Source organism: Schistocerca americana, chromosome 4 (assembly GCF_021461395.2).
Source record: "Schistocerca americana isolate TAMUIC-IGC-003095 chromosome 4, iqSchAmer2.1, whole genome shotgun sequence".
NCBI lineage: Eukaryota > Metazoa > Arthropoda > Insecta > Orthoptera > Acrididae > Schistocerca > Schistocerca americana.
In genome coordinates this window covers 527,883,608-527,896,370 of record NC_060122.1, presented here as the reverse complement: position 1 = coordinate 527,896,370, position 12,763 = coordinate 527,883,608, and the positions used below count along the sequence as shown (strand labels likewise).

The 12,763-nt window shown below is 44.2% G+C and overlaps 1 protein-coding gene across 1 annotated transcript in view; it reads left to right on the top strand.

Annotated features, from left to right (window-relative positions):
- The window catches only part of LOC124612968 (glutamate receptor 1-like), a 1,095,838-nt gene that overhangs the window by 104,030 nt on the left and 979,045 nt on the right, over positions 1-12,763 (top strand). The gene's annotated exons all lie outside the window — the stretch shown is intronic.

Genomic DNA, 12,763 nt, shown 5'->3' with positions numbered 1-12,763 from the left:
ACAAACATAACAGTGGGTGGGTGATAATTAAGAAGACAGTAGCTAATAATTAAAATCTTGATTGTCAGTGACATATTCCGAGTGGAGTGTCAGCAGCGCCGCTTCGTGGCTTCTCTATTAGAAATTTCTGTTGCCCTGCGACAGAGCTTGTGGAAGAAGGTCCAGTCTCCTGGCCGCTGGAGGCCGGCGCACACGACCGCACGCCAAGATGCTGCGGTTCGTCACGCTGCTCATGCTAGTGGGTTTCTGAACGCAGCAGAATAAGCATTTGAGTTATACACATTTTGTTTATTCAACAGTAATTCCGGTTGCCGTTTTCTGTATAAGTAAATTTACGTTTCATCCAGTAGGTTCAATAATTGTCCTTTTAGTGCCTTATGCAACACTTCCATATTATCCTTTATATTTCGTGTCACATCTTTTTCTTTATCCAAATGTATACCGAATGTGGTTTTATTTCGGCTATAATCATGTTCTGTAAAACTAATCTTGATGGCTTGTGCAATTGTGCCGGAAAATGCACTGTTGTATCCAAATGGTTCAAATGGCTCTAAGCACTATGGGACTTAACATCTGGCGTCATCAGTCCCCTAGACTTAGAACTATTTAAACCTAACTAACCTAAGGAAATCACACACACCCATGCGTGAGGCAGGATTCGAACCTGCGACCGTAGCAGCAGCGCGGTTCCGGACTGAAGCGCCTAGAACAGCTCGACCACAGCGGCTGGCCACGATTGAATGACATAGCAACAAACTTCTTGTCCTCTGGATCTATTGTCTCCTCCTTGTCACGTGTTTTACCTTTAGTTCCCCATAAAGGTTCATTACATCATTTCCCATGTATCTGTTTGCCCTGGCTACTTGTTTAATCTCATTTCATTCCTCCACTTCGTCGTTACAGGTGAATGGCTCTGAAGTAGACCATTTTTATTCTTCTTACGATGACAAGATTTCGCATTTATAATTCTGTCATTAGCCGTCACCTTTCTAAATGTGACTATCTTATGTCTTCCATCTCTTTCAGTTAACCTAAGATTCAAAAAACTTATCCTTTGCCTGCCGGAGTGGCCGAACGGTTCTAGACGCTACAGTCTGGAACCGGACGACCGCTACGATCGCAGTTTCGCATCCTGCCTCGGGCATGGATGTGTGTGATGTCCTTGGGTTGGTTAGGTTTAAGTAGTTCTACGTTCTAGGGAAGTGATGACCTGAGAAGTTACTGATGACATGAGAAGTTAAGTCCCATAGTGCCATTCTGAACTTATCCTTCCTTCTTCTTCCAGTTAGACTGAGAACTTAATTATTTCGTGCATTCCATTCGCTCTTTCTGGTACCTCATGTATTTCATTTCCTCCTTCGTATTGTAGTATAATGTCGTTTACATAACGTGTGTAATACACAGTTATTTTGCGTATGTCCGAATTTTGTTAAAAAACTTGTTTTCGAGGTCATTTATGAATATGTGAGGTAAAGTACCTGACAAACTGTTGCCCTTTGCGAGTCCGTACTTCTGATAATTTCCAAGAGTTCTACTATTTCCTCTTGACAATGAATGATGTGCCACTAACAGCCATGTGAGACGATGTGAGAATATTGATCGTAAAAATATCCTAACCGGCAGGAATTGAAGACAAATGTCATACATTGTCAATGGCAAATGGTTTCAAACTTGAGAGGAATTCATACTGCCAGCAAACATTGAAAATGGAACTGCCGCAATGAACATTTACGGTCGGTTGCCTCGCAAAAGTCAGTTTATTACAGCGGTACACATTGCTGCATGTCTTCAACGGGTTGGGAACAACACGGTAGCTGGACTGTGGCTCACGGGAGGACCGTAGTGTTGTTTGATTAGGCGCGGTTTCCGATGATTCAAGGCGCTCTGTGGACTGGGAGGTCAACGAGGCGTTTAATACGCGGTCGCTTGAAAGTGTAGTTTAGGGCGCAGGTGATTCTGTGATATTCCTGCGGTATTCCGTCCCATGACTTGTACCCACTATCAGTTTACCGTAAACATGAAAAACAAGTGTAATTTTTCCGTTTTCCGTCGTTCCTTAGTTGCTTGAAAATTAGCGGAGGTACGGATCGTCTTTGCAACTAAATGAAAGCCAGTTTGCTTTTGCCACAAGCGTTTCGCTTCTTTTTAAAAAATGTTCAAGTGTGTGTGAATTCCTAAGGGACGAAACTGCTGAGGTCATCAGTCCCCACTACTTAAACTAACTCAAAATAACTTATGCTAAGAACACACACACACACACACACACACACACACACACACACACACACACACACACACACACACACCCGTGCCCAAGGGAGGATTCGAACCTCCGGCGGGAGGGGCTGCGCAATCCATTACATGGCGCCTCAAACAACACGGCCACTCCGAGCGGCCCGCTTCTTTTATTTATGAAGCATCGTTAGTGGCCTGAAATAAATGTTTGGTTTTATATCCATAATAAATGCATTATTTAAAAGTTACAAATGTGTTAAATTGTTAGATTTTCTCATATGTTTCTCTTATTTTTCAAGTTGGAAACAGTTTTTGCAGCAAAAGTTTCGTGACATTAAATTATCGTGTTGTGTTACGATTTATAGTGTTACTAGTCCATGTATGGTCCTGGAGATATGTTTGCATCCTACATCCAAGTATCTAGAAAATAAAAAACTAGTAACTCTACGACACATGGCACACAGACTAAATAATATCCCACTCAGCAAAGATAACTACGAAAAAAATTACAATCATCCTATAACCACAAACAATGGTTTTAACACCCACACAGTGCAAAGGCTCAACAGCAAAATCAAAACACAACTAAAGCAAATTGAAAACATGCAGAGAACACAAACAATACAGACACAACAGCACACACAGAACCACCAAACAGTAACTCGACATGACCATCAGAAAGAAATGGTACACTTTAATACACAAACACAGATAAACAACACAGAATGGCAAATCTATTAAATAAATAAGGCTTACTCATTACTCAAGGAGCAAGAAACACACTCCAGTCACCTTTAGAAAAACACTTATACGCGAACGATATAAATACAGAGGAGCAGGAATACACCAGTTACAAACTGAAGAATATGAATCAGTACACATATCTGCGGATGACAGGCAAGAATTTCAAAACTAGGTTCAAAAAGATACAAGAAACTGGCAGTATGAAGTAGTCCTTTTACCTTTGCTGAACGCCTGATAGAACATGGACATGAACCATCCAACACTGAAAAGGACGACAATTATCAGAGTGAACAATTACCTAAAAATACTCCTGACATTGTAGGAAAACTTTGACACACAAACAGTCCTTGCAATGAAAAAGAAAGTAATTAACGACAGAATCAATTTAAGCAATAGCATGCTGAATATGTTAGCCAATAGAAAGATGACAAACACAAACGCGAAATGTGACGAGAATAGATAATTAACAAGACCCCTTCTCTCTACCCCTTTCTCCCTCCCCCCTCCCTCTCTCTCTCTCTCTCTCTCTCTCTCTCACTCACTCCCTCACACACCACACACACACACACACACACACACACACACAATTGAACAAGTATCAAACCACACACATAACACATACAAGAAACGAAATGACAGTTGACAACATTGCAAACAGTAAACAAACATACACACACGTTCAGAACGTAATGAGATGTGCAAGTGAAGTGTTGTAATAAATGTAGGTGTAAAAACAGTCATCTGGAGCAGGTGGACCATGTAAACAATTATCCGGGACCACACACATGGATCAGTAGTAATGGAAATCACAAGTAACACCAAAACACAACATAACCTCACGAAAATTGTGCTGAAAAAGTTGTTTCTAACTGGAAAAACAAGAGAAAAACACGAGGAAACGTAAAACACCTGTAATGTCTACATAACTCGTTTATTATATATAAAAAAGAAACACGTGTTACACGCCACTAAAGAAGCTTTATAAATGAAAGAAGCGAAACATGAATGGCAAAAAACATACTGCCTTCCACTCAGTTGCAAAGCGAGACATATGTCCATGGATGATGAAGAATGTTTCTTGCAACAATATATGTGACAAATGATGACAATTCTTCTAGATATTCATGATCAATATGCTGTGGACCTCCCATCTTCCAAGATATTAACAGCAATGTTTAAAGGGCTGTGCGCATACTATCTTAGTTTGACAAACACAGAGAAAACATCTAGCATTATGGCAGGATCGACATATGGCCACTCTCACCTACTAACATTGCCAAACCCAATAATTTACACACCGACCTTGCGAAGACACGGGATAAAGGGCAAGAAAAAGAAGAAGATTCACTAGTTTCACTTGACAGACATCCCCAGATATTTTTGCCTTCGTGGCCGGCCAATCTGCTTGAAATAACATTGCAGATTCAGTTCACACCACATTTTGTTTGCTATGGTGCCGATAGGTGCTTTGAACCTTTAGCTTGTACCATCATGGAAAAGAATGTCTGAGGGTCCTCGCGTTTGACAGATAAAAGCAATGAAAACCAGGAAATATGCGACAGTGTCTGTCTTGCCCATGGATTAATTGCAACGGTCACTGTGTCTCCTGTATGCGAGGACTAATTCACTCTGACCTTCTATACCTCAAAGTTTGTCGATGAAGTGTTGTAACGCCATATAGTGCGGCAGAACAGCACTGAAACTAGAAGCAATCTTCAGACAATTCTACAAACCCCGCTATAAAATAGATCACACGCTTTAAGATACTTATCTGACACGATCAATTCCCGTTAGGTAGAACACGAACCACCAATGACAGATCCGTAACTGCACCCACTATTGCACTTCCTCGTCTGACTGAAACCGACATCAGGCGCATGTCTTTCTTCAGGTCACCAAAGAAGTGAAAATCACACAGTGAAAGATCCGGGCTGTACGGAGGATTCTGTGGTGTTTCCCAATCAAATCGTTAAAGAATAACCTTCGTACCATATACAGTGTGGGAGCAGGCGTTAACGTGACACGGTATGATCCCGTACGACAGCATTCCGACAGCCAGAGACCAAACGGCAAAGCCAACAGTGGGAACATCCCACATCTCCCCCATCAAAGAGCGCGACTGCTACGGTCGCAGATTCGAATCCTGCCTCGGGTATGGATGTGTGTGATGTCCTTAGGTTAGTTAGGTTTAAGTAGTTCTATGTTATAGGGGACTGATGACCACAGATGTTAAGTCCCATAGTGCTCAGAGCCATTTGAACCATTTTGAACCCCATCAAAGCCGGCCGGTGTGGCCGTGCGGTTAAAGGCGCTTCAGTCTGGAATCGCGTGACCGCTACGGTCGCAGGTTCGAATCCTGCCTCGGGCATGGATGTGTGTGATGTCCTTAGGTTAGTTAGGTTTAATTAGTTCTAAGTTCTAGGCGCCTGATGACCTCAGAAGTTAAGTCGAATAGTGCTCAGAGCCATTTGAACCCCATCAAAGAAATCCAAAGCTGTTCACACAGATTGAGGTGACGTCACGATGACCTCCTTCCAGCGCAGGGTCCCTCAGCTCGTCGAGTTGCTCGAGAGTCGAACTACAATCAGTGTGCATGACTTTGTAGAAACTGCTACATGCCATGAAGTCGAAACGTCCAAGAATGCTGTCCAACGGAATCACCTTTCTGCATGATGACGCCCTCCCTCACCATATCAATTGAACAAAGGCTACGCTTCGGTGATTTTGTTGGAAAACACTGCAACATCTACATCTACATACATACTCCGCAATCCACCATACGGTGCGTGACGGAGGGTACCTCGTACCACAACTAGTATCTTCTCTCCCTGTTTCACTAACAAACAGGGAAAAATGACTGCCTATATGCCTCTGTGCGAGCCCTAATCTCTCTTATCTTATCTTTGTGGTCTTTCCGCGAAATGTAAGTTGGCAGCAGCAAAATTGTACTGCAGTCAGCCTCAAATGCTGGTTCTCTAAATTTCCTCAGGAGCGATTCACGAAAAGAACGCCTCCTTTCCTCTAGAGACTCCCATCCGTGTTCCTGAAGCATTTCCGTAACACTCGGGTGATGATCAAACCTACCAGTAACGAATCTAGCAGCCCGCCTCTGAATGGCTTCTATGTCCTCCCTCAATCCGACCTGATATTTAATCGACGTGACTGTGTCAAGAGCTACACTACTAATGGAGTATTCAAACATTACGGGATTCTTTTTCCTATCATCTGCATTAATTTACATTTATTTATTGTGGTGTCATCGCCAAACACCGCACTTGCTAGGTGGTAGCCTTTAAATCGGCCGCGGTCCGTTAGTATACGTCGGACCCGCGTGTCGCCACTATCAGTGATTGCAGACCGAGCGCCGCCACACGGCAGGTCTAGAGAGACTTCCTAGCACTCGCCCCAGTTGTACAACCGACTTTGCTAGCGATGGTTCACTGACAAAATACGCTCTCATTTGCCGAGACGATAGTTACCATAGCCTTCAGCTACGTCATTTGCTACGACCTAGCAAGGTGTCATTACCAGTTACTATTGATATTATCAATAATGTACCGTCAAGAGCGACGTTCACCATTTATGGATTAAAGTTAAGTATTCCACCAGCTACGTCCGTTTTTTCTAAATTCTAATTTCCTTTTCCTGTTCCAGACCTGCGTGAGCTAAAACACGTGCCTTTCGGCTTCCTCTTGTAACCCGGTGTTGGTTCTCCTGCCAACCCACAACATTTATATTTACAGTTAGCTGCCATTCTTCACAATAATCACAAATCCTGTCCAAGTCATCTTGTATCCTCCTACAGTCACTCAACGACGACACCTTCCCGTACACCACAGCATCATCAGCAAACAGCCGCACATTGCTATCCACCCTATCCAAAAAATCATTTATGCAGATAGAAAACAACAGCGGACCTACCACACTTCCCTGGGGCACTCCACATGATACCCTCACCTCCGATGAACACTCACCATCGAGGAAAACGTACTGGGTTCTATTACTTAAGAAGTCTTCGAGCCATTCACATATTTGGGAACCAATCCGATATGCTTGTACCTTAGTTAGGAGTCTGCAGTGGGGCACCGAGTCAAACGCTTTCCGGAAGTCAAGGAATATGGCATCCGTCTGATACCCTTCATCCATGGTTCGCAAGATATCATGTGAAAAAAGGGCGAGTTGCGTTTCGCAGGAGCGATGCTTTCTAAAGCCGTGATGATGCATGGACAGCAACTTCTCTGTCTCAAGGAAATTCATTATATTCGAACTGAGAATATGTTCGAGAATCCTGCAACAAACCGATGTTAAGGATATTGGTCTGTAATTTTTAGGATCCGTCCTTATACACTTCTTATATACAGGCGTCACCTGCGCTTTTTTTCAGTCGCTCGGAACTTTACGTTGGGCAAGAGATTCGCGATAAAGGCAAGCTAAGTAAGGAGCCAATGCAGTAGAGTACTCTGTGTGAAACCGAATTGGAATCCCATCAGGACCTGGCGATTTATTTATTTTCAATCCATTCAGCTGCTTCACAACCCCAGGGATGTCTATCACTATGTCCTTCGTACGGGAATCTGTACGAGACTCAAACGGCAGTATGTTTGTACGATCCTCCATACTGCCGCGATCTTTCACTGTGTGATTTTAGCATCTTTGGCGACATGAAGAAAAACACGAGTGGACGTCAGTTTCAGTCGGACGAGGAAGTGCAAGAGAGGGTGCGGCTGTGGATGAGTCAAAAAATGGCTCTTAGCACTATGGGTATTAACATCTGAGGTCATCAGCCCCCTAGAACTTAGAACTACTTAAACCTAACTAACCTAAGGACATCACACACGTCCATGCCCGAGGCAGGATTCTAACCTGCGACCGTAGCGGTCGCGCGGTTCCAGACTGTAGCGCCTAGAACCGCTCGGCCACCTCGGCCGGCGGGATGAGTCAGCACAGACCGCGTTCTAAAATGGCCGACCGCGTTCATCGAAACTGGAGCTGATCGTCCGTCTCCTCGTGGGATAAATGTCTTAACGCGTGTGGTAATTAATTTTGAATGGAACCATTCAGTGGTCTCGTTGTAGCGGATGTTCAGTTTTCATTTGACTCTCTCTTGTAAATCGTGCTGACAAAAGCTGAGGAGACGATGCTTACACTGCAAACAGGGCAAATGCAAATGCTCAGTGGCCGGTGTGCGCCACATGAAAGTATTTACGTCTTGAATCCGGTATAAGGGATGCATGTAAGCAGCTGGGAGCTGGGTAGGGTTGTTGGCGAGTGTGTGTGTGTGTGTGTGTGTGTGTGTGTGTGTGCCCGTGGCGTCGGTCGTGTTCCACCCTCTGTCGCCCGCTGCGTTCATAAAATACGAGGTGGCAAAGGGGCTTTAATTAAGGATCCCCTAGGCTGCCCTCGCTACGGGAGGGCCGGCAGCGGGTGACGTCGCTCCTTACACTCGCAGACAGATCCTCTGACGTATCCCCTAATTCTTTTACTTTTAGCCTAGTCCGCGAGAATTTCATTACTTTCCGTTCGTCTCTCTTACTTTTAATAATCTTTTCCCTACCTTCTTTTTTTGTACAGTTTATTTTCTTTCTGGTTTTCTTTCATTTGGTTCTGCGAGTTTTATTCTCTCAAACGCTTGTAAAATTGCACTTTCCACTGGATGAGCTTTTGTTTTATGGGGACAGTAGCTTACGAGGCCCTCACTTGCTTTTCGGTCTTTACTGTCTGAATCCAGCTTCGGACTACTTTCTCGTTTCAAATCCTCTCGTCCTATCTGTCGGCTCCCGAGCTACTCTAGCTCTATCTATTCTTCGAGTACTCCCCTCATCAAATTATTTATCTGTCTCATTAACTCTGCCCATTTATTTAAACGAAGAAGAGCTAAGGGAATGAGAATTAATATTCTGCACATTCATTTAAACGGAAAAAGTAGAGAAAATAGAGCAGAATTAACTGCCTTCATGGCATTTTTCCGTTGTGGTCTTTTAAAAAACAGAGCAGTTTTTTTCAGGAATATAATTCATAGGAAAATCAGGAAGACAGAGACAAAATATATTGTTATTTAAGTTAATTGCTAATAAAACTTGCATCAGACGTATCATTGGCAAACGGCGTGCAGTACAAGCTAATTCTTGGGAAGTTCTCGCCTTAGATTTCTCCGATGTCGTTGAGTCCTCAGATTGCATAATGTCTCGCAGATTATAAATCAAATTTTAAAGTCCAAGCCTTATACGACGCCGGCCGGAGTGATCGAGCGGTTCTAGGTGCTACAGTCTGGAACCGCGCGACCTCTACGGTCGCAGGTTCGAATCCTGCCTCGGGCATGGATGTGTGTGACGTCCTTAGGTTAGTTAGGTTTAAGTAGTTCTAAGTTCTAGGGGACAGATGACCTCAGAAGTTTAGTGCTCAGAGCCATTGGAACCAACCTTATACGTCATCGCTTTCTCCCCATTACACATACTGACTAACATGCACCAGACGTACACATTCATATGCACAGACACGTACACATACACACGAGGTAGGCGGTAAGTCCCCGTACCTCCTAGTATCGAATGCTAATTGTTTTGATTTGTTTTACCATAACGTATTAAGAGTTCAGTACATCGATGTCCCCCGCTATGTTGTCAAGACATTTCCACGCGCCTCCAAGTTCGTCTTGACATATTTATGAGCATGTCTGGTGTAATAGTCCGAAATGAATCCTCAACAGATTGAGGAGTTCTTCGTTTGTGGCGTAACGACGTGCAGTTACATATGCCTCAGTGACTACCCATAACGAGTTGTCAGGTGTTGTGAGGTCAACACTTCCCAGTGGCCATTCCAAGGGAGCTGGTGTTGCTGATGAACCACGACCTATACACCGTCCTGGAAAGTGCTCACGTGAGTACTCGCGCACTGCAAGAGCTTAGCGAGGAGGCCCTCCGCCTTGCTGCAACCATATGCGATCTGTGAGACCCTTTCCTCAGGCTCAGTTATTAACCATGTTTGTAAAGTGCGAAAAAATGATTTGTGCCATTCACACTCCCTTCAAGAATTTATGGCCCAAGCAGATATAATGTCATCGTTGCAAATATCATTACGTGAGGCGGATTCTTTTCTAACTCGACTGTGTAATGAAGGTTCCCTTTCACCCAAACGAAAATATTTGTAGCACGTGAGCCGCGATAAATGGCATATTCATCTGAAAAACATCAACTTGGTGCGGTTCACAGCATTTAGACATCGAGTTAACATAGCATATCATGCTAAAATGCGCTCCTTCGGGTTGTATCCGGGGTTGCCCCCATCTCTTGGATTTCTACGTAAGTGAATTGTCATACAATCACTTATAGAAAACAACATAACAACCTCGTTTACGAACGTCGGTCGAAAACGTCTGACCTTCAGGTCTTCTTTCAGGTGATCTCTCGTCGTTCTTCTCGGTATTCAGAGTTCCGAAGCACGTTTACGGATCGACTTAGTAGGAAATTATTCAGTAGAAGCAGAGACCCCGGTACATGTTTCCTCTCTTGTCTTCTTCGTTCCATGCCACGGCCTGTCTTTAACACTGCCAAAAGCAAAAGCACGTATTTCCCAACCAGAAGTGTTACCTTTCGCGATGGCTCCTTATTAAAACCTCCCCGCAATGCTTCCACAATCTGCCTCATTGTCTGCCCTGTGTGTTGTCGTTCGTACAACCAGAAACTTATCATTAAGCGCACCTCAGTAGTATAACTATGGCCGTTCACATCTGCCACGGCTACAGTTTAAAACTCTACTGCGGCTGCGACTGCGAAAACGAGTAAACATGAAGCCCAAGGACGCCAACAACCGAGAACAAGTAACGTACCTACCACCCTGCGTAATTACATTGTAGAGATATGGGGACTCCTCGCCCACCCTGCCAGCCGCGGTGGCCGTGCGGTTCTAGGCGCTCCAGTCCGGAGCCGCGCTGCTGCTACGGTCGCAGGTTCGAATCCTGCCTCGGGCGTGGGTGTGTGTGATGTCCTTAGGTTAGTTAGGTTTAAGTAGTTCTAAGTTCTAGGGGACTAATGACCACAGCAGTTGAGTCCCATAGTGCTCAGAGCCATTTGAACCATTTCGCCCACCCTGTACGCAGGTACACACACGCCCTTATACACAATAAATTTTAATTTCTTTCTTGGACGATGGATAATATTGTTCTAGAAAGAAATTGAAATTGTTATCAAGATTTAAGGGTGGCTACCTTGGTTTTCAGATGAACGCCGTACAAGTTGCCTCCTAAGCATTCCGCGTAAGATTTCGCTCTTGCCTCACTTGCAGCCTACTGCGGTATTGGCAGAATAGAACCTTCTCCTAAAAATGAGCCGAATCTTACACAGTCCGCTCAAGTATTTAAAAAAATCTTCACTCACTTCCCAGGCGTAGAGGGTGATAAATTTGGTATGACTTAATTGTTCCTAAACAGATGAAAGATTTGCTTTGCTGCCAAAGCTGTGTTCAGGAAAGAAGGTAGAGGCGAGCTGCGTTCAGTACGAAGACGGAAGGGGAATACGTTGCGACACGGTTTGTTTGCGCTTCTTGCTGTCTTGGCTCTACATTGCACGCTCCATTTGCTCCTACACCCGCCCCCCTCGCCCTAGCCACCATCTCATACGCAAAGGGAAACGCTGAACTCTTGGAGTCTCCTCCGCTTGGGCACTCTTTATGACATTATACAGACACTAGAACCTCCCGTAATAAAAAGGTATGTTCAACCTACGACTGTGAACGCAGAAACGACGTATGGAAATGTATCTATATGTAACGGATTAGGAAAAGGCAGAAAACGTCAAATATGTGAGAAAGACATAATGTTGATTTTATTATTAACCGCCGCTTACACAATTTAGTCAAATATGAGTATTGGAGACGTCGAGGAGATGCTGCATCCGTAAAACGACTTGGTCAACAGTTACTCGCAGCAGTTCCGGTGGAATCTGAGCAACTTGTTCCTGTTTACTGGTCTTCGTATCAGGTAGAAAATTGACGTGTCTCTGGTAAACACGTTGTTTTAGACCTCCTCAGAGCCAAAAATCTTATGGATGCGTATCAGATGATCTTGCAGGCTATGTATCCGGAAAAGCTGTGGCGATAACACGTTCGCGGAAGGTTGCATTAAGCAGATCTTTGACTGGGCGGGCGACATGAGGTGTTACCCTGCCTTGCATGAAAACAATGGTCTCCACACAGCAGGTATAATATGCTATAGAAGGAGATCTCGGTAACACCCAGACGTCACGGTTCACCTGAAAGCGCTTCTGACTGAATGTCTTCGAAGGTGAACGGATTGATAATATAGGTGCTTGTGAATGAACGCAGCACAGTCACATACGGCGAGTACAATGACTCTTCCCATACAATTCGCGGTTTAACACTACCACAAATTCAGCAGCGTAGCGTAAAATGTGCCCCGTCACTCCATAGAATATTGCTTGGCCATGCATCATCAACTTAGATCCGTGCCCGAAACCTAAGAGCAAATTCAAAACGTTGCTGAGTGTCATTAGGTTTCAGTTGCTGTACCGTCTGGATCTCGCACGGATAGCAGTGTAAAATAGACCGCAAAACTTCCATACTGTAGAAAATGGGACAGACAATTCTCGTGACACTGCACGAGTATTAACACTACGGAGGGCACGTCCTGCATGGACAGCAACAGCAACCTCGTCAGTACCTTTTACCGGGATAGGACGCCTTCCTCTTCCAAGTGCCACACCAAACTCACCGGTATTTTAGAGTTCCATTATCATCCTCTGTAAACCATTTAACGATATTGTGGCTCTCT